We start from the raw sequence: 21,142 nt of genomic DNA, 5'->3' as shown, positions 1-21,142 counted from the left end.
GAGTAAGACCAAGACTTCTTTTCTTTTGCCATCAAAGGATTTAATTCCCAGATGTCATTCATGCCCCAGAGCACAAGTGACAGTGATTTATGTTGTCGGAGGCTGGTGATGCTAAAATGGAAGCAGATTTTCTTTTGCTTCTTAGTCAAATTATAGTATGCTTAGATTGGCTAAAATCTCATCTTGGTTTTGTTTTGATAATTCAGAAATGAGTTTCAGGTTGCTTCTTTTTAATATCGTTATGTTAAGTGATAGTGATGCTGATCCAGAAAACCTTCATAGTTCTCTCCTCATTAGTATTTTCTAAACGGTCTTTTTTTTTTTACTTTATGGCTGTGATTTATTTATTCATTCAGCAAGTCTTTACTAAGTGTTTACCTTGCACCAAACATTGCTCTAAGCACTTGGAAGAAAGCAGTGATCTTATAGAGGATTATTTTTTATTAGAGAGGGAGAGAGGCAGTGAAAAAGTAAACAGTAGAGGGATCCAAGCTTAGAAATACCCTTTACTCATCTCTCCCCACCCCAGACACATTGAGTCTACATCTGCATGCAGGGAAATTCCTCTTGAAGAAGACTTGAGGGCTGATTGAACTCCTACTGCACAAAGACGGACCACAGAGAAATGGGTAGGAAAGATGGAGACATAGTATCCATGGGAACCTCTCCTCTGATGCAGCAACCTCCAGTAGGGAAGGATATTGCTGCAGGGCCCAAGTGCAGTCCCTACCCTAGGACAGAGTGGAAAAAAAAAAAGAAAAAAAAAAAGCAGTATAAAGGGAACCTAGGCTACACCAAAAGGAAATCTATTTACCCTATTGCTTATGTCAAACAGGCTGGGACAGCTGGAGCCTTCCCTAGGATTAAAGATGCTGGCAAGTGCCATCATTTGAGTCCCTTCGGGGTCTTCCACGTTCATCCTGCTTTAGCTCCAGTCATCTCACCAGGATGGCCTCAGCCTAGAGACTACCCCTGGCCAAGGCCTACTCCAGCCCCAGGTACCCAGCAAAGGCACCCTTGGGGACAGTGCTCCCCAGGGACTGCACTTGGCCTACACTCACTCCAGCTCCAGCCTACCTGCCAAAGCCACTAGATGCAAGCAGGCTATGTGTGGGATGCTCCCATACAAGGCATTCCTTCAAGACCAGGAGAGGTATCCATTAAGCCCAATTCATAGAAACAAAAACCAGACGTCAAACAGAGTAAAGAGACAGAGTGATATGTTCCAAATGAGAGAACAGAATAAAACCCCAGTTGCTGGGAGTGGGGAGGGGGGTGTAACTAATGAAATGGAGATAAGTAGTTTACCTTATAGGGAATTCATGATACAGTCCCATCTTGGGAAAAGAATGGAGGAACTCAATGAAAACTTCAGCAAAAACTTAGAATATATAAGAAAGAACCATCCATAACCGAAGACTAGGATACCTGAAATTAAAGAAAAAAAAAAAAAAGAAAAGATACCAGAGAGAATCAACTGGAGATTAGATATTAACTAAAGAACAGATAAGTGACCTGGAAGACATTGTAGTGGAAATCACCCAATCAGAAAAGTAAAAATGAAAAATAATTTTTTTAAATGAGGAGAGTTGAAAGATCCTCTGGATAACATCAAGCAGAGTAGCATTCACATTATAGGGACCCAGAAGAATATGAAGACGATGAGAGAAAGGAACAGAAATCTTAGAGTAAATAATGGCTCAAAACTTTCCTTACCTGATGAGTGAAACAGATATCCAGGTAAAAGCACTGAGAGTCTCAAACAAGATGAACCCAAGTAGATCCACACCAAGGTATATTAGTAGTTAAAATGGCAAAAGTTAATGATAAAGAGAATCTTAAAAGCAGTAGGAGAAAAATAACTAATCACATACAAGAAAAATCCCATAAAACTATCAGCTGATTTTTTCAGCAGAAACTATACAGGCCAGAGAGAGTGGCAGGAGGTATTTAAGGTGCTGAAAGGAAAAAAAACTTACAACCTAGAATACTCTACATGCAAGGTTATCATTCAGAATTGAAGGAGAGTTAAACTTTCCCAGAAAAGCCAAAACTAAAGGAGTTAATCACCGCCAATCTGGCTTTACAAGAATTGTTTCTCTAAGTGAAAGAGAAAAGGCACAGCTAGAAAGAAGGAAATATATGAAAGGAAAAAAAATCTCAATCTCACTAGTAAAGGCAAATGCATAGGAAAGGCAGAGGATTAGCCATTTAAAAAGCTAGTGTGAGAGTTCCTGTCCTGGCGCAGCAGAAACGAATCTGACTAAGAACCATGAGGTTTCGGGTTCGATCCCTTGCCTGGTTCCCGTGGGTTAAGGATCCGGCATTGCTGTGGCTGTGGCATAGGCCAGCAGCTGTAGTTCTGATTAGACCCCTAGCCTGGGAACCTCCATATACTGCGGTGTGGCCCTAAAAGGACAAAAGACCAAAAAAAAAAAAAAAAGTTAGTGTGAAGTCTGAAAGATAAAAGCAATACATCCAACTATGGCTATAGTAAGTAGTTAAGGAATATACAAAATAGAAGGAAGTAAAATATGACATCAAAAACTTAAAACATGGAGTTCCCATCATGGTGCAGTGGTTAAAGAATGTGACTAGTTTTCATGAGGATGCAGGTTCCATCCCTGGCCTCACTCAGTGGGTTAAGGATCTGGCATTGCTGTGAGCGGTGGTGTAGGATGCAGACATAGCTCCGATTCCACATTGCTGTGGCTATGGCAAAGGCCAGCAGGTGCAACTCCGATTTAACTCCTAGCCTGGGAACCTCCATAGGCTGCCAGTTCAGCCCTAAAGAGCAAAAAAAAACCCCAAAAAACAAAAAACAAACAGACACCCCCCCAAAATTAAAAAACCCATAAAACATGGGGAGGGGAATGTATTGCTTTTAGTATGCCTTTAAACTTAAGCAGCTATCAGTTTAAAATAAGTGGCTAGATATATAGATCTATATATACTTGACCCTTTACCTTTGAACAGTGCAGGGGTTGGGTTATGACCCTCTGAGCAGTCAAATCTGCATTTAACTGAGAGTCAGCCTTCCATGTCCTCAGTTCCTCTGTATTCACTCTTCTTCATCCATGGATTCAACCAAATGAAGAATGTAGTTCTGTAGTACTTATTATTAGAAAAATCCACGTGTAAGTGGACCTATGCACTTCAAGCCTGTGTTATTTAAGGGTCAGCTACATATGAATCTCATAGTAACCACAAACCAAAACCTATGATAGATATGCAAAAATTAAAGAGAAAGGAATCCAAACATAACACTAAAGGAATCCATCAAACTACAAAGGAAGAAACCAAGAGAAGAAAGACAGAGAACTACAAAAATAATGAGAAAACAATTAACAAAATGTCAGTAAGTATATACCTATCAATATTACCTTTAATGTAAATGGGATAAATGCTCCAGCCAAATGACTTAGATGAATGGATTAAATAAAAAACAAAGAAACAAAGACTCATCTATATGCTGCATACAAGAGACTGTATTAAAGCACCAACATATGAGTACCTAATTATATAAGCAAATTCTAAAAGAAATAAAGTGAGAAATAGACAGCAAAACAATAATAATAGGGTCCTTTAATACCCCTACTTAATCAATGGATAGACATCCAGAAAGGAAATCAATAAGGAAACACTAGCCTTAAATAACACAATAGGCTGGAGAGACTTTATATATTTGTATATTTATGAATATAACATTTTATTCAAAATCAGTAGTAGAATACACATTCTTTTCAAGTGGAACATCTTCCATGGAACATCTTCAGGGTATATCACTTGGAAGGTCACGAAACAAGTCTAAATAAATTGAAGATGATTGAAGTCGTATCAAGCATCTTTTCTGACCACAATAGACTAGCAATCATCTACAAGGAAAAAGCTGGAAAAAACACAAACACATGGAGTCAAACAACATCTGCTGTTAAAATCAATGGGTCATTGAAGAAATCAAAGAGGAAGCTTAAAAATACTTATGACAAATGAAAATGGAAATTCAAAATCTATGTAGTGCAGCAAAAGCTGTTCTAAGAGGGAAGTTTATAGTGATACAAGCCTACCTCAGGAAACAAAGAAACAAAAAAATTTAAATAAGCAACCTAACCCTACACCTGAAGAACTTGAAAAAGAAGACCAAACCCAAAGTTGGAATGAAAGAACTAGTAAAGATCTGAGCAGAAATAAATGAAACAGAGGCTTAAAGTTTAGAAAAGAGCAATGCAAACTGAGAGCTGGTTCTTAAAAAGATAAACAAAATTCATAAGCTGGGTTCATAAAAAAATTTAAAAGAGAGAGGATGCCCAAATAAATAAAATCAGAAATGAAAGAGGAGAAATCACTCCCAACAGCACAGAAATACAAAGGATCTTAAGAGATTACTACACATGATTATGTGCCAACAGTTTGGATAAAGCAGAAGAAATGGATAAATTCCTAGAAATATACAGTCTTTTAAGACTGGATTAGGAAGAAATGCAAAATCTGAACAAACCAATTACTAATAATGAAAATAAGTAATCAAAAAACTCCCAACAAAAAGTCTAGGATTGTTTGATTTCACAGGTGAATTTTACCAAAAATTTAAAGAAAAGTTAATACTTTTCAAGATATTAAAAAAAAAAAAGAGGAGTTCCTATCGTGGCACAGCAGAAACGAATCTGACTAGTATCCATGAGGTTGTGGGTTCGATCCCTGGCCTCAATCAGTGGATCATGGATCAGGCATTACCATGAGCTGTGGTGCAGGTTGCAGATGTGGCTTGGATCCTGCATTCCAGTGGCTGTGGTGTAGACTGGCAGCTGCAGCTCTGATTTGACCCCTAGACTGGGAACTTCCATATGCCGCAGCTACAGCCCTAAAATGCAAAAACAAAACAAAACAAAGAAAAAAACAGAAAAAAAGGAGTAGGAAAAAGTACACGTTCTCCAAAGCTAGTATTACCCATCAACCAAACCAGACAAAGACACTACAGAAAAACAAAATTACAGGTCAATATCCATGATGAAGATACAAAAATCCTTAACAAGATATTAGCAAACCGAATTGAATAATACCTTGATCAATACCATGATCCGGTAGGATTCATTCCAGGGATTCAAGAATGGTTTCACATGCATAAATCAAATAACTGATACACTACATTAATTAGACAAAGGACAAAAATTGTATGATCCTCTCAGTAGATGCAGAAAATTTTTTTTGGCAGAACTCAACATTTATTTATGATAAAAAAAAACACCTCTCAACAAAGAGGGTATAGGAGAAACATACCTCGATGTAATAAAGGCCATATATGACAAACCCACAGTTTAACCTCATACTCAAAGGTGAAAATCTGAAAGTTTTTCCTCTAAGATCAGGAACAAGACAAGGAAGGATGCCCATTCTCAGCACTTTTCTTCAACATGGATTCAATTTCAAATAACTATTCAAAGTTATAGCTACAGTAAGAAAAAGAAATAAAAGGCATACAAATTGGAAAGGAAAAGGAAACCTGTATTTTCAGATGACTGATACTATATATAGAAAATCCTAAAGACTTCTCCAACATACGTTAGAATAAATGAATTCAGTAAAACTGCATGATAAAAAATACACAGAAACATGTTGCATTTCTATACACTAGCTATCAAACAATGAACTATCAGAAATAAAACAACCCGTTTACAATTGCATCAAAAAGAATAAAACACCATCTGCAAATAATGATGGATGAAGATATCATTTGAGGTTAAAAAGTTAAGGGTCTTGATTTCCCTTTGCTTCTGTCAGCCCATAAATGTTAATATGTGTTGATCTCTATTTTATGGGGGGGAAAACCCAAACAAACAGTGTTTTACCAATTGATATAAACCAATTCTATTTCGGTAGGCCAGATTTGTCCCTTTAATGGAAACATGACTTCCAACAGCCAACAAACTATACATGTTACAGCCTCAGGCATCCAGAATAATAGGTCACTTTCTCAATTCCGTTTTCAAAAATCCCTGGGAAGACAATGACTGGCTTCACATGGATCCTGGGGCTGATGCAAGACCCGTCAGCCTGGGTTGGCCAGGTTCCCAGATGCAGCGTCAAGTTGTGGGGCACAGGATCCCATAAATGCCTCCCACAGATACCAGTGGGTTTATGTCATTCCGTGGGTAAGGGAGGCTCAGGCTGGACACAGTTCATGGATAGACTCTCACGGAAGAATGTAATTTAGACTCCACTGTCTCTGTTTTTGGAATTTTTTTGACTGGTCTGGACCTTGTTCTTCACTTAATTTTCCAGTTTAGTTCAGCGGGAAACATAGCAGGTCGTGATTGCCTTTATCTCCTCCGGGCCATATATCTCTGTTGCCTGGATGCCTTGGTGTGTTTGCCATTTGTTTGTTTATAAAAGTCTCTTTATTAAAGTGTAACTAACATACAGTTAGAAAAGTGCACAAATTGTAGGGTTAAAGCTCTTCGGATTTTAATGAGGCTGATGCACCCAGGTAACCTGAACAAGAAAACATGATCATCCCAGAACCCTGGGAGCCCCCCGTCACGGCCCCTTCTCAAGGTCACTGCCCTTTCCCTTCTCTAAGAGTCACCTCTCTCTGGACTTCTTATGTTGTAGAATAATTTTGTCTCTTAATCTCTTGATGTTTTCACAGGACAGCTGGGGTATGGTGAGCATGTTTGCTGGATAAAACTAAGAATGTTTAAATGACCCATAGGTCTGTACTTCCTTCCAAGACCTGAAATTCTTAACTACTATTTCCCTCCCTGCTCCCAGAGCAAGGAAGAGTAACCTTCCAGCATGAAAACCGATATTATCCTTAAAGACTGCTAGTAATTATGTAATGATATAAACCGAGAGGACACAGGATTCCTTTTTTTTCTATTATCCAGGAGGCTTTTCCTTTTGGCTTCATTTTTTGTTCACTTCTTTCAAGTACGAGCCTCAGGAACATTTTCTCTGAGAGTCCTGCAGGGTACAGCCTATTTAGACCAAAGCTAATTGGACAAAGCAGTGTTTAATCTTTCATTTGTGTGTCCGTAATAGAGACAGCTCTTCTGATAAAGGTAACAGATGCTGACTTAAGTGCTTTTGTGTCCTTCTGCAACAGAGAGGGGCTGGGAGATAGCAGACTCTGAGCCAGGGTTTTCCTGGACTCGTTTTGAATTGATGGGAGAGGCACTTTGTCCAGACAAGTGGGAGCATTCTACAAGAGTTTCTATGGAAACTAACAATGTCAGAGGTGATCAGCATTGGCGGATGAATGCCATTTCCTCCAAAGGCAACTTAGATTGTAGGATTTGGGGATAAAACTTGACCTGGAGGAAACTAGGAGTAAGATCTTTTCTTTTCATAGAAAAAGACAAACTCAAATATATGTTACTTACCCAACAGCCTACAGATTTCTCCTGTTAGCTTTTGCCCCGTGTATGTCATTATGATACCTTTGTGTGATACCATTTTTTTTTTTAAGTGCCTCACCCATGGCACATGGAAGTTTCTAGGCTAGGGGCTGAATCAGAGCTGTAGCTGTCAGCCTACACCACACCTCACCGCAATGCCAGATCCTTGACCCACTGAGAGAGGCCAGGGATTGAACTCACATCCTCATGGGTTATAGTCTTGTTTGTTTCTGCTGTGCCACAACAGGCACTCCTATGATACTTTTTATTCTAGTACCTTCCCTAAATAATTCATTAATCGTGCACTTGCTGTCAGAAAAATATAGATTGTGGAGTAATAGGTCACTCTCCCACCTTACTCTAAAAGAATGAATGAAAAGAGACAAAATAAGAACTTTTAAAACACGGTCTTTTCTGTATTAGAGACTTATTTTTCTCACTTTTCTCCACTATGTTTTATTTATTGGAGCATAACTTGTAGACTGGAAAATGTATAAATCATAGTTAAAGACATTGTGTATTTTTATATGTATATACACTAATATAATTCCCACATCAAGATGTGTGTGTGTGTGTGTGTGTGTGTGTGTGTTTCAGTGACCTGTAGTCTCTGTACACACACACACCTTATCATAGCCTTTATTAGCTCTGTGTGGTTAAGGGTCATTTTCTCATGTCATGCAGTAAATAATCTGCAGAACTCTTTAGGGAAGCCTTATTTCTAAGCCCTCAAGGGTTTGTATACCCTTCTTGCAATTTCAAGTTAGTAGGGTCTCCTCTAATTCAGATCATTGGCCAGCCATGCGTCATTTACTCATCCAGTGCCCATTGAGCCCTATTTATAAAGCATTCTACCAGATACAGTCATCTCCAGACATAGGTCATTCATGGAATATGCCTATATAGACATAGCCCCAGCACATACCATTTTAACATTCAACCATGAAGGCGTTCTGCTGTCACTTCACTGCAAGTAAACAGGTCGTGGTCCACAAAGATGGTTTCTAAAAACAGAAGTGGTCCTGGGCTGAGAGCCTAAGGGACTGCCAAGTTGATGGACATGGGCTGCTGCACACGTGCCATAGAGGAGGAGGTGGACTCAACACCCTAGAGGGACATCTCATCTAGACACTGCTGTCCTTCCGTGCAGAATAGGAGAGTGGAGAAACAGCTTGGCCTCTGATCCTCTGATTTGGTCTTAGCATTCAAGTCCTTTCTACAGATGACACTCTCTCTGGGTACCACCACTTTTCTGAACAGCTGCTGCCTTCACTGATTTTTTTTTTTCTTTTTTCTTTTTAGGGCCACACCTGCAGCATATGGAAGTTCCAGGCTAGGGGTTGAATCAGAGCTGCAGCTTCAGGCCTGTATCACAGCCACAGCAACACTGGATCCAAGCCCCATCTGTGACCTATGCTGCAGCTTGCTGGATCCTTATCCCACTGATCAAGGCCAGGGATCGAATGCACATCCTCAGGGACGCTATGTTGAGTTCTTTTTTTTTTTAATATAATGATTTCTATTTTTTTTTTTAAATTATAGCTGGTTTGCAGTGTCCTGTCAATTTCCCACTGTACAGCATGGTGACCCAGTTACACATAGATGTGTACATTCTTTTTCCTCACATTATCACGCTCCATCATAAGTGACTAGATATAGTTCCCAGCACTACACGGCAGGATCTCATTGCTTATCCATTCCAAAGGCAATAGTCTGCATCTGTTAACCCCAAGTTCCCAGTCCATCCTGCTCCCTCCCCCTCAGCAACCACAAGTCTGTACTCCAAGTCCATGATTTTCTTTCTGTGGAAAGGTTTATTTGTGCTACATATTAGATTTCCAGATATAAGTAATATCATGTGGTATTTGGCTTTCTTAATCTGCTGAGCCACAATGGGAACTCCACTGCCTCTACTGATTTTGATAAAGCAATACCTCTCCCTGTGATTTTCCAGGGCTTAAAAGGAAAGTGGAAACAGCAGCAGTTCCTCATTGCTGAGGGTTTTTGTGCAGTTTTCCATGCTATAAATGAGGGTGCTTAAAGACAAGCAGATTTTGAGGGAAGGGACTTTCCAATTTATCTCACAAAATGCCCTCCTGTGCCTCTGGGTTGCCAGCTGGCTCATCTGTATTGAATAATTATTCAACTGGGTGTGTGTAATATGTTAATGGTGCTTCTAATAAGAGTGATGTATGCATATATATATTTTTTAAATATGAAGAAAGATATGCTGAAATGGATCAATTCCTGCACACACACCTCCCTCTTGAGTTCCTTGGAAGAAATCACCATCACCATTTTCATTTTAAATCTTATCCTGGTTACTGCTGTAACCTAAAGTATATCCTTGTCTTCCAGCACTCAGTTGATCAGTTTTAGACATTAATTATTAACTTATTTAATGCATATGGATTTAACTGACAGCAGTGATGACCTTGATCTTTCAGTAATTACTTTACTATGTATAGTGTTTCTGCTCATGGCCTGTTTCGTTTACCTAGTATTACCTCTATTTCTTATTCCTTCAACATTTGAAAGTCTGTCTTGACTTCCCCACCATGTAAGGTGATGGTGTTTGATCCTGTTTCCTCCCCTGGAACTTTCCTTCTTTCACTCCCACTTCTCTAGATAATCATCTCACCTTTCCATTGTCAAATATTACAGCATTTCCTTTGTTCTTTTTTCACATCATTTCCTTTTTTTTTTTTCACATCTTGTATCATCGTAGTTTCCCCATGCTGTGATGTATTCATTGCAAACTGCATTTTAATGGATGTGTAGTATTGAGTGTTAAGTATGTCTCATAATTTCCTTAACCCTTCTGGTCAGTTTTCTCTTCCATTCTCTCTACGGCAACAGTTCACACTGTAGATAACTATATCCCCAGTCTTTTAGCATGTGCTTCTTATATAACTTTTTTTTTTTTTGTCATTTTAAGGCTGCACCTGCAGCTTGTGGAAATTCCCAGGCTAGGGATTGATTTGGAACTGTAGCCACTGGCTTATACCACAGCTCACAGCAATGCCGGATCCTTAACTCACTGAGCAGCAAGGCTAGGGATCGAACCCATGTACTCATGGATACTAGTTGGGTTCATTACCACTGAACTACGATGGAAACTCCTTATGTAACCATTTTTAAGTGGTCTTCTGTGCTGTGAGTAAGCATGATGGGTCCTCCTCTCCTCCAAACTAGCCAACTCCAAGCCATGCCCACTGTGACCCCCCTCCAGCCATATTCTGGACAGCAACTTTCCCTGCTGTGATCTCAGATCATACATTTATGCCTTCTTTTTTGTCTGTAATTTCTAATCTTGTTTGTTCTTGACACTTTCTTCCCTTCAGTCATCAATTTTCTTCTTTATTTCTTTACTTTCACATCATGGGGCCACTTAGGGGAATCTATGGGGGAAAGGGGAGAGGGAGTGAGAGGTGACGAGTTCAGTCCAGCTGCCCTGTCTGCATAGGTAGTAGTGATGTTGCCTTCCCTGATGGCCTGTGGTACACATCCCAGCTTTGTGACCATGTTCCCTGTGGTAGCAAAGATTTGAGTCACAGAAATCTCATTTAGCCCATTGACTCAGTTATATTCCTTCCTTCTTTCTCTTCTTGCCCTAAGGTTATGGTGTGGAAGATAATACCTGTGCAAAAATATTTGGGCTTACTTTTCTTTGACTTATAAGGAAGGCATAAGATAAATAAAAGTAAGTCCAAAAAATTTCCTGGGGGCTTAGTTTTATTGTCTAACTAGAAAGGAACTTCTCACTTGAGTGGGGAAGGCTTCTCTGGTTTCTTTAATACTGGTAATGATTTTATGGGTAGGGTTAAATACTGTTGCCTCTCTCCCCTCATGCCTATTTATCTTGCTCATTTATACACCTCCTTTCTATTTTTTCTAAGAGAAGTAGAGAATCCATCTCAGTTATTCTTTTATTTATCTCATGGCAAAACTGTGACAGCACACATGCACACACCCAGAACCACATAAAAGAAACCAGGGAGCCAAAAGCAGGATGGGAAACAACATTGGCCAAGCATAAAAGAAAAGGAAATGAAAGAACCATGATCAGTGTTGACCAATACTGACTATGACTGTCCAATTCAGGATAGTTGTGCCGTGAATCAGCAGATGCATTCAAGGGCTGCGTCCAGGGTACCAAGGGCAGTGAGAGACTTTCAGCCAAGTGCATAATCTAGAGAGGCTGAAGTGAAGATAGATCCTTCCCCAGGGAGGAGTCTCCACAAAGTCTTTGGAGAGTTGAGCCAAGCATGACCAGAATGTCAGGCACTTTATCAGTTATCTATGGCCACAGGGATGCTACACAATTATCACTCCAGAGCCTCAGTTTGTAACAATAAACAATTACTTTTGGTCACAAATTTCTGAGCCAACTGGGTGTTTTTGCTGGTGTGAGCTAGACTCCTTTGGGCTTACTCATGCATCTGTGGTCAGCTAGTGGGTCAGTTGGGAGCTGGCCAGTTGTGGGCCATCTCATTTTGGCTGCTGCAGTTCTCTTCCACATGGTCCCTCATGCTCTGTTGGGCTGGGCTGGCCTTGCTCATGGAGACTGGGCAGGGTCCCAAGAGAAAGCGCAGAAGCTTGCAAGGCCTCTTGAAGTCTGGACTTAGAACTGGCACATGGCACTTCTGCTTTATTCTCTTGGCCAAGCCCAGAGTCAGAATGGGAAGAGACTTCAAAGTTAATGGACGGAGGGAAAGGATCCATGGAAGCTGTTGATTGGAGATGTCAAGCAATCTGTCACATGCCATAGGCCTCTTGTACCAAATATTATGCCTGGGGGACCGGACAGTTTTTTGGTCAGATTCTAGGAGGTTTACCAGGGCACACAGGTTGGAGAATGGTCAGAGGATATAACAGGAGCACTTGTGAGATAACCTTTCAAAAAGGGGCTTGAGATGGCTCCCAGAGTTTCCTCCTCTGGGACAAGGAGCAAGTTTTCCTAAGGGCAAATGAAAACAAAGGGGTGGCTCATGGGTCCTTTGACCAGCTGCCCTCAGGATGAGTCATCTGAGTCTTAAAGGGGTCCTTTCCATCTCTGGGCTCTAATCCAATATAAGCAGGGGCTAGTCCTTTTTTTTTTTGGCCACACCAGTGGCATGTGGAAGTTCCCTGGCTAAGGATCAAACTAGAGCCACTGCACTGACAACTGCCAGATCCTTAACCTGCTGTGCTGCAGAGAACAAAAAGAACAGGTCCTTCTTAAGTTGAGGCATTCTCTGGTTTCCTAGTAGGGCTGGGAGACAGGGACTTGAACACTCAGTGGTCATAGATGAGACCCCCCCCACGCTCTCCCCTGAACTTATGCTGTTTATCTGGGGCCTTTACAGACTCAGATGTGCTCCTTTCCCACGCTGTATTGAAATTAGGGAATTTGAGTACTGGTTCGCCACAAGCGTGGTCCTGAGACCAGCAGCATCAGCATCACCTGTCCACCTGGTAGACGTTCCTAATTGCAAGAGAGTTCTGAATCAGAAACTTAGGGGTGGTATCCAGGAGTCTATGTTTTAACAACTCTCTGGGTGATTCTGATGCATGCTTAGGTTTGAGACAGCTGAGTTAGCAGATTGTGTGTGGTTTTGACAGGAAAGAGAATAGCCAGATTTAGCAAACAAACATGTATAACATTCATGCGTGCATTCGTATTTGAATCCCAGATCTTTTTTTTTAGGGCTGCATGTGCAGCATATGGAAGTGCCCAGGCTAGGGGTGAAAGAGGAGCTGCAGTTGCCGGTCTACACCACAGTCACAGCAAAGAGGGATCCGATCCATGTCTGTGACCTACACCAATGCTGTGTCCTTAGCCCACTGATCGAGGCCAGGGGTCGAACCTGCATCCTCATGGGTACTAGTCAGGTTTGTTTCTGCAAAGCCACAACAGGAACTCCATCATTTCTTTTTCTTTGCTCAGATGAACTTTCCCACATCTTCCAGAACCGCCCCCCAAGAGAATTAAGTTTCATTTCCCATTGCAAATTAAATTCAATTAAAAAGCTGTAAAAGAATGCCATAGAATGTCACAGAGAACATAATGACATTTCCAAAATATTTTTGAGAAATTTGAACTCTAAATTCATTTAGTTCTGCTAGTAAGGACAAAGAGTTAGTCATGGAAACATTTTAATCTGATGACTAGCTTTTATCAGTATTATGGATCCAGTTGAGATTACTTTTATGTCTTCATTTTGAAGATGAAAATCAGCTGATCTCTTTAAGTCCTGACGAAAAAAGAAATAGGTAATGCTTGCTGCATACGTGGTATAATTTTAGTCTACCTGTGATTGAGGTCTCAGATGATAAATCCCAGGCCTCTGTTAGGATGAGTTTTGGAGTTCCCTTTGTGGCTCAGAGAGTCAAAGACCTTACTAGTCTCCATCAGGATGCATGTTTGATCCCTGGCCTCATTCAGTGGGTTAAGAATCCATTATTGCCACAAGCTTGGCATAGGTCGAAGATGCAGCTCAGATCCTACACTGCTGTGGCTGTGGCATAGGCCTCAGCTGCAGCTCCAGTTAGACTTCCAGCCTGGGAACTTGCATATCCCACAGGTGAGGGCACTAAAAAAAAAAAAAAAAAAAAAGAGGAAGAAAAAGTGTTTCGTCAGTCTGCTCAGGTCTCTATTGTACATATCCGATGATCAACAGAATAAGGAGTGTCTAGGTAGAGGTAAACATTTTTTTGTTGTTATTGATTTGCTGAAATGTTAAATGTGTTCTTTAAATGCCATTCCTTCGCACTCAGTCTTGCAGTGTTTGAATTCTGGCAGTAAGTGGTAGTTGTTTTTCTTTCAATGAAGCAAATGCATTATGTTACCAATATCAGTGGCTTAAAACATTAAGCATTTATTGTTTTATGGGTGCAGTGGGCATTTATGAGGATGAGGGCCAAGCTTGATTGATCTCAGCTGGGCTCACTCTTTTTTTTTTTTTGTCTTTTTGCCTTTCCTAGGGCCGCTCCCGCGGCATATGGAGGTTCCCAGGCTAGGGGTCTAATCGGAGCTGTAGCCACAGGCACACGGGATCCGAGCCGCGTCTGCAACCTACACCACAGCTCACGGCAACGCCGGATCGTTAACCCACTGAGCAAGGGCAGGGACCGAACCCGAAACCTCATGGTTCCTAGTTGGATTCGTTAACCACTGCGCCACAACGGGAACTCCAGCTGGGCTCACTCTTAACATCTACCTTAAGTGGTGGCTGTTTGGTCAAGGAGGGCCTCACACCTCTGGGAGTTTGCCAGCTTTGGGCTGAGGATGGGTTGACCAGACCATGTGCTTCTCATCAGCAGGGAGGCTAGCTCAGGCCTGTTCACCTGGGAGAGGCAGGATTTCAAGAGAGAGAAACAACTCAGCAAGGTCTCTTGAGACTTAGGAACTGGCACAAGGTCACTTCTGCTGCATTCTGTTGGCCAAAGCAAGTCCCATGGTCAGTCTAGGCAAGTCCCAAGGTCAGTCCTGATGTAGGAGGTGAGGAAATTGACTCCTCCTTTTGGTGGGAGGGGCCACAAAACCACATGACAATGGTTTGCTGGAAAAATTGCTTTGAAATCCACAGCCTATGTGTGGAACCTCTGAATGTTACCTTATGTGGCAAGATATGATTAAAACAGATACCATATGATATCACTTATATCTGGAATTTGATATGTGGCACAAATGAACCTTTCCACAGGAAAGAAAATCATGGACTTGGAGAATAGACTTGTGGTTTCCAAGGAGGAAGGGGAGGGAGTGGGAGGGACTGGAAATGGGGTAAATAGATGCAGAATGTTGCCTTCGGAATGGATTAGCAATGGGATTCTGCTGTGTAGCACTGGGAACTCTGTCTAGTCAATTATGATGGAACATGTAATGTGAGAAAAAAGAATGTATTCATGTATGTATAACTGGGTCACCATGCTGTGCAGTAGAAAAAATGTATATGTAAAGAAATTAAAAAAAAAAAAAACAGTTTTGAGAGGAAGCACTTATCCTAGCTTATCCAGGTGGGCTGTCTGTGCTTCCTTATAAGAGAAAGGCAGAGGCAGTTTGAGAGAGACCCACAGGAGAGGAGAGGCTGAGGTGAAGACAGAGGCAGGGATGTGACTGAATCGGCATCAAACCAGGAACGGCCTCGACTGACAGAAGTGGAACCAGACAAGAAACAGGATCTCCCCATAGCCTCTGCAGGAAATGTGGCCAGGCCAATGCCTTGATTTCAGACTTCTGACCTCAGCAATGAGAGAATCCATTTCTATTTGGTTAAGTTACCTGGTTTGTGATCGTTTTTGTGTGGCAGCACAGGAAACTAATTCAGGTGCGGATGCATGGAGAAATATCGAATTTAAAACATTTTTGTAATAACCCTATATACTTCTATAATAACCCATTTATACAGATTTATGTGATTTTGTAACATGCCTTTTCACTTAACATCCAGAATAATTTCCCACAGAGCTGTTGAAAAATGTTTCAAATAATTACATGGTATAATATGCATTTATGTATAATACAATCCACAAATAATAGCATGATGATATACAATGTATATTAAGTTAGTCTAACTAAATACCTCCTTGTTATTGACAATCAAATTCTTTGAGGTTTTCAGATAAAGCCATGTGCACGGCATAGCCCTATGCCCTGAATCACCATTCACTTTTTCTCTTGGTACTTTTTTCCATCAGGCCCATGGTACCTCTTGTTGGAATTACTAGAATCATCTCCTTGATGATCTCAATCCAGGCCACTACACGAACTGTTCAACCAGATTAGTTTTTTGGGTCTTTTTTTTTTTTTTTTAGGGCCACACCCACGGCATATGGAGGTTCCCAGGCTAGGGGTCAGCTCGAAGCTGTAAGCTGCTGGCCACAGCCACAGCCACAGACATGCCAGATCTGAGTTGAGTCTGCGGCCTACACCACAGCTCAGGGCAACACCAGATCCTCAACCCACTGAGCAAGGCCAGAGATAGAACCTGCGTCATCATGGATGCTAGTCAGGTTCATTTCCACTGAGCCATGACAGGAACTCCCACAGATTATTTTTTTTTCAAGAAAAATCTCAGTTCAAGCCAGCTCTGGCTAAAAACTTTCAATGATGTTCAGTTGCAAATGTTAATTCTTTAATCCAACACTTATACCCTTGGACTAAAGCTGTCTATACAGTTATCTGTATAGTCCTTTTATTTTTTTTCCTGTGGGACTTTGGGGTCCTAAGGACAATATTGCTTTCTTCATCTTTGAACTTCTCACATCACCTGCCATGGTGCTTTGAAGGTAAGGTTTACTCCAGTATCTGCTACCTGAGCGAATAAATGAATTTAAAGGGAAAATACCTCTAATTGCTTTGTCTTTTCATATAAGATCCCAGTTATTCAATCCGACTGAATCTGAAATTGGGTAAATTGACTAGAATTCTAGAACTAGAATTTTTGTTCTAGCTTGGGGAGGAGTCTTAATATTTTTGTGTCTTGGACCCATTTGGCATCTGGGAAAGCCCATTGAAATTTTTGCAAAATAAAGCTTATTAATGCATCAGGAGTACCCCTTATGGCGCATCGAAAACGAATCCCACTAGTATCTATGAGGATGTGGGTTTGATCCCTGCCCTAACTCCATGCGTTGGGGATCCGGCATTGCCTTGAGCTGTGATGTAGATTGCAGATGCGGCTCAGATCTGGTGTTGCAGTACCTGCGGAGTAGGCCTGCAGCTCTAGCTCCAGCTTCAATTCAGTCCGTAGCCTGGGAACTTCCATATGCTGTGGGTGTGGCCTGTGGCGGGGAGGGGTGGGGGGAGTCGCGGGGGGGGCTCATTAATGCATCATATAAAATATGTAGGATTACCAAGGAAATCAGTTATATTGCAATAGAGCTATTAAAGCATTATGAATTGTGGTCCAGTAATGTGTGTTCATTTTTAATGTATAGACTAATGTTTGGTAATGGCCTATTAGGTGCTATGCTTTCAAAGTGGTGGTGAGAGTACATTGCATTTGAAGATACGGCAACAACCGTAATGTAATATTAAAATATCTATGGTTTCTATTGATGACAGAATCACAGATCCTGCTAATATTATTGTGGTTTGTCACCTTTGCCAATAATTGAAGAAAAGTCTGGATTTTAATGAGAAGTTAGTGTAATAAAGATGTAACTTGAGGAGTTACCTTCATGGCTCAGCAGTTAATGAATCTGACTAGGATCCATGAGGATGTAGGTTTGATCCATGGCCTCGATCAGTGGGTTAAGGATCCGGCATTGCTGTGACTGTGGTGTAGGTCGAAGACATGGCTCGGATCTGACGTTGCTGTGACTATGGTGTAGGCCGGGATCTGTAGCTCCAATTGGACCCCTAGCCTGGGAACTTCCATATGCTGCAGGTGTGGCCCTAAAAAAAAAAAGCAAAAAAAAAAAGATGTAACTTGATTCCCCTCTTAGTTCATGGAATCCCCCTCCACTACTTGTTTTAGGAAGAGCTCTAAGTCTGTGTATCTCCATTGTCATCATATGGGTGAGCTTGCATTAAGCATTTTAAAGGTTCTGTGCAATTTGCTAAGTAGGTTTCTACAGGTTAAAGTAGGTAGGCAAGAAATTTTAGAACATTTGCATGTGTATCATAGCACCTAAGATCTTAGAGACATTGTATAAGCCTTTTTTGAATAATAACACAACCTTCCCCCCCTGAGGGGGGAAATAAACTCTCATTCCCCCCTCCCCAGAGGTGGGAACCGAGGCACTCTTCAGCTTTAAAACTGCCAATACCCTGTGGCCCAGCCCTGCATGGAGGCACATTTCTGTTTCTAACCCTCCTGGGCAGTTGTAAAAGTTGAACTGAGTTGTTGGGTGCAGGTTTCCCTAATGGTACTGGATTGACAGGTTTGTATTTTGATATTGACTGGATATGAACATACTCCGTCCATCTCCTTCCACAGGGCCTTGGAGGCAGCGCATGACCTGAAATAAACTGCAGAATAAAGAGATTATGATAAACACTCCCCAGGGCCTCTTGGAGGGGATGAGGTGCCAGGTGCTCCAGGGACCAGATGATCAGATTTCCAGTCCTGACCACTGCACTAAGGTCTGATTTCTGTGGGCAGAGAGAAATTTGGAAGCATATTGTTAATGCAGCTTCCATTTTCTCTCAATATAAATTATACAAAAATGTCTCTTTTTTTTTTGTCTTTTTAGGGCCACACCAGTGGCATATGGAGGTTCCCAGGCTAGGTGTCGAATCGGAGCTGGAGCCACTGGCCTACACCACAGCCACAGCAACATCAGATCCAAGCCATGTCTGTAACCTACACCACAGCTCATGGCAATGCCGGATCCTTTACTCACTGATCGAGGCCAGGGATCAGACCTTCATCTTCATGGGTACTAGTCAGATTCGTTTTTGCTGAACCACAATGGGCACTCTTTTTTTTTTTTTTTTTTAATTATATGATAGATTGGGAACTTGGGGTTATAGATGCAGACTGTTGCCTTTGGAATGGATAGGCAATGAGATCCTGCGGTGTAGCAGTGGGGACTATGTCTAGTCACTTATGAAAGAGCATGATAATGGGAGAAAAAAGAATCTATCCGTGTATGTGTAACTGGGTCACCAGGCTATACAGTAGAAAATTGACAGGACACTAAACCAGCTATAGTGGAAAAAAATAAAAATCGTTATAAAAAAATCTTGTATTCATTCCTTAAAAAAACAAAAAAACCTGAAAGTACCTAATAATAGAAATCCTTCATTGTATAAGACACTGGCATATAGCAGCAAAATATTTGTCTCTGTAGTCAGGCTGAATCAGAATGGGGGTTCTTAAAACACTGAGAACTATAGTGTTGTGGATGATGTTTTTAATTGTCACAGTGACCTGTCTGCTCTATTAATTATGAAAATTAGATGAATGTCTTTATTAGCATCTCTCCAGTACAAAACATGTACATGTTTATCTATGTACTGTGATTAAAGCTTATATAGAATGATGTTTACTTGGACACTGGCCATCTTTATATGATTGACATTTACATTTTTCTATCTTCCAAGCCATCTTGATGTTGAGGCTTTATGATTCCGTTGAAACGAACTCCAAATTTGGAGATCTTTTAATACATCACGTTAACTTGAATAGTTTCTTGACAGGGGTGAGATAAAGGGATGGTTTGTAACATCAGGAAAAAAAAAATGTGGTCATCACTTGAAGTTTTCAGAGTACATTTTTTTTTTTTGTCTTTTTGCCATTTCTTGGGCCGCTCCCTCAGCATATGGAGGTTCCCAGGCTAGGGGTCCAATCAGAGCTGTAGCCAGCCTACGCCAGAGCCACAGCAACGCGGGATCCGAGCCGCCTCAACACCACAGCTCACGGCAATGCCGGATCGTTAACCCACTGAGCAAGGGCAGGGATCGAACCTGCAACCTCATGGTTCCTAGTCGGATTCGTTAACCACTGCGCCACGACGGGAACTCCGGAGTACATAATTTTTGAATGATTACTTTTAGCTTCTCTTGTACATATCATTAAAGTATAAAAAGAGCTGCCTTTTATGTTAGATCGATTTAGAAAAAATGGTAAAAAGAGTCTGTGGTATTTATTTTTGTTTTTTGTTTTATGGGGTGGAAAATTTAAATCTGACACAGTGACTGACTCCTTTAACACTTTGAGAACTATGTATTTATTTTTAATTTACTGAGAATCACAACTGTCTTCCATTTCCTTATGGCCTCTCAGGCTAGTTCTTTCACAAAATTTTCTCTGATTCCCCTGTATTAATTCCCCATTGTTGCTGTACAAAGTTACTACAAAGTCAGTGGCTTAAAATAACACAGATTTAGGAGTTCCCATCGTGGCTCAGTGGTTAACAAATCCAACTAGGAACCATGAAGTTGTGGGTTTGATCCCTGGCCTTGCTCAGTGGGTTGAGGATCCTGCGTGGCTGTGGCTATGGCTACAGCTCCAATTAGACCCCTAGCCTGGGAACCTCCATGTGCCCGGCGGCCCTAAAAAAGGCAAAAAGCCAAAAACAAAAACAAAAACAAAAACCCCCCCACAGATTTAGCAGTTACTCTTGTGGCTCTGTGGGTTAAGAATCCAGCATAGTGTTCTTGAGGATGTGGAATTGATCCCTGGCCTCCCTCAGTGGGTTAAGGATTCAGCATTGCTGCAAACTGTGGCACAGGTCACAGATGTGGCTTGGATCTGGTTTTGTGCTGTAGGCCAACAGCTGCACTCTGATTCAGCCCCTGGCCCAAGAACTTCCATATGCTGCAGTTGCAGCTGTAAAAAGAAAAAAAAAAAATTGAAAAGAAAAAAGAAAAAAAAACCCTACAGATTTATTATTATTTTATAGTTCTGCAGGTCAGAATTCCGAAAGGGGTCTCATTGTGCTAAAATTAAGGTTTTGGCTTGGCTGTTCCTTCTGAAAAGTCTAGGGGAAGATCTGTTTCCTTGCCTTTTTCAGCTGCCGGAGGCCGCCTGCCTTCCTTGGCTTGTGGTGTCTTCACCCCACAATGGCCTGTCTCGTCTTTCTCCCAGTGTCAGCTGTTTCTTACTCTTCTGCCTCCTTCTTCCCTGTTTAAGGACCTTTGTGATTATATTGAGTCCATCTGATTAACCAGTCTAATCTCTTTATATTAGAGATGCAACTTTAATTCTCCTTTGCCTGCAACATAGCATATTCACAGATTCTGAATTCTAGGAAGCTCTTATTCTGCCTGCCACACTCCCTTAACCAGAAGTGATCGGGGTACTTTCCATAAA

General features: G+C 41.2%; 1 protein-coding gene across 7 annotated transcripts in view; it reads left to right on the top strand.

Annotated features, from left to right (window-relative positions):
* The window catches only part of PLCB4 (phospholipase C beta 4), a 485,858-nt gene that overhangs the window by 196,666 nt on the left and 268,050 nt on the right, over nt 1-21,142 (top strand). The window lies entirely within an intron of this gene.

The sequence above is a fragment of the Phacochoerus africanus genome, chromosome 3 (genome assembly GCF_016906955.1).
Source record: "Phacochoerus africanus isolate WHEZ1 chromosome 3, ROS_Pafr_v1, whole genome shotgun sequence".
Lineage (NCBI taxonomy): Eukaryota > Metazoa > Chordata > Mammalia > Artiodactyla > Suidae > Phacochoerus > Phacochoerus africanus.
The sequence above is the reverse complement of the archived record's forward strand: the minus strand, read 5'-3'. Positions and strand labels throughout refer to the sequence as shown.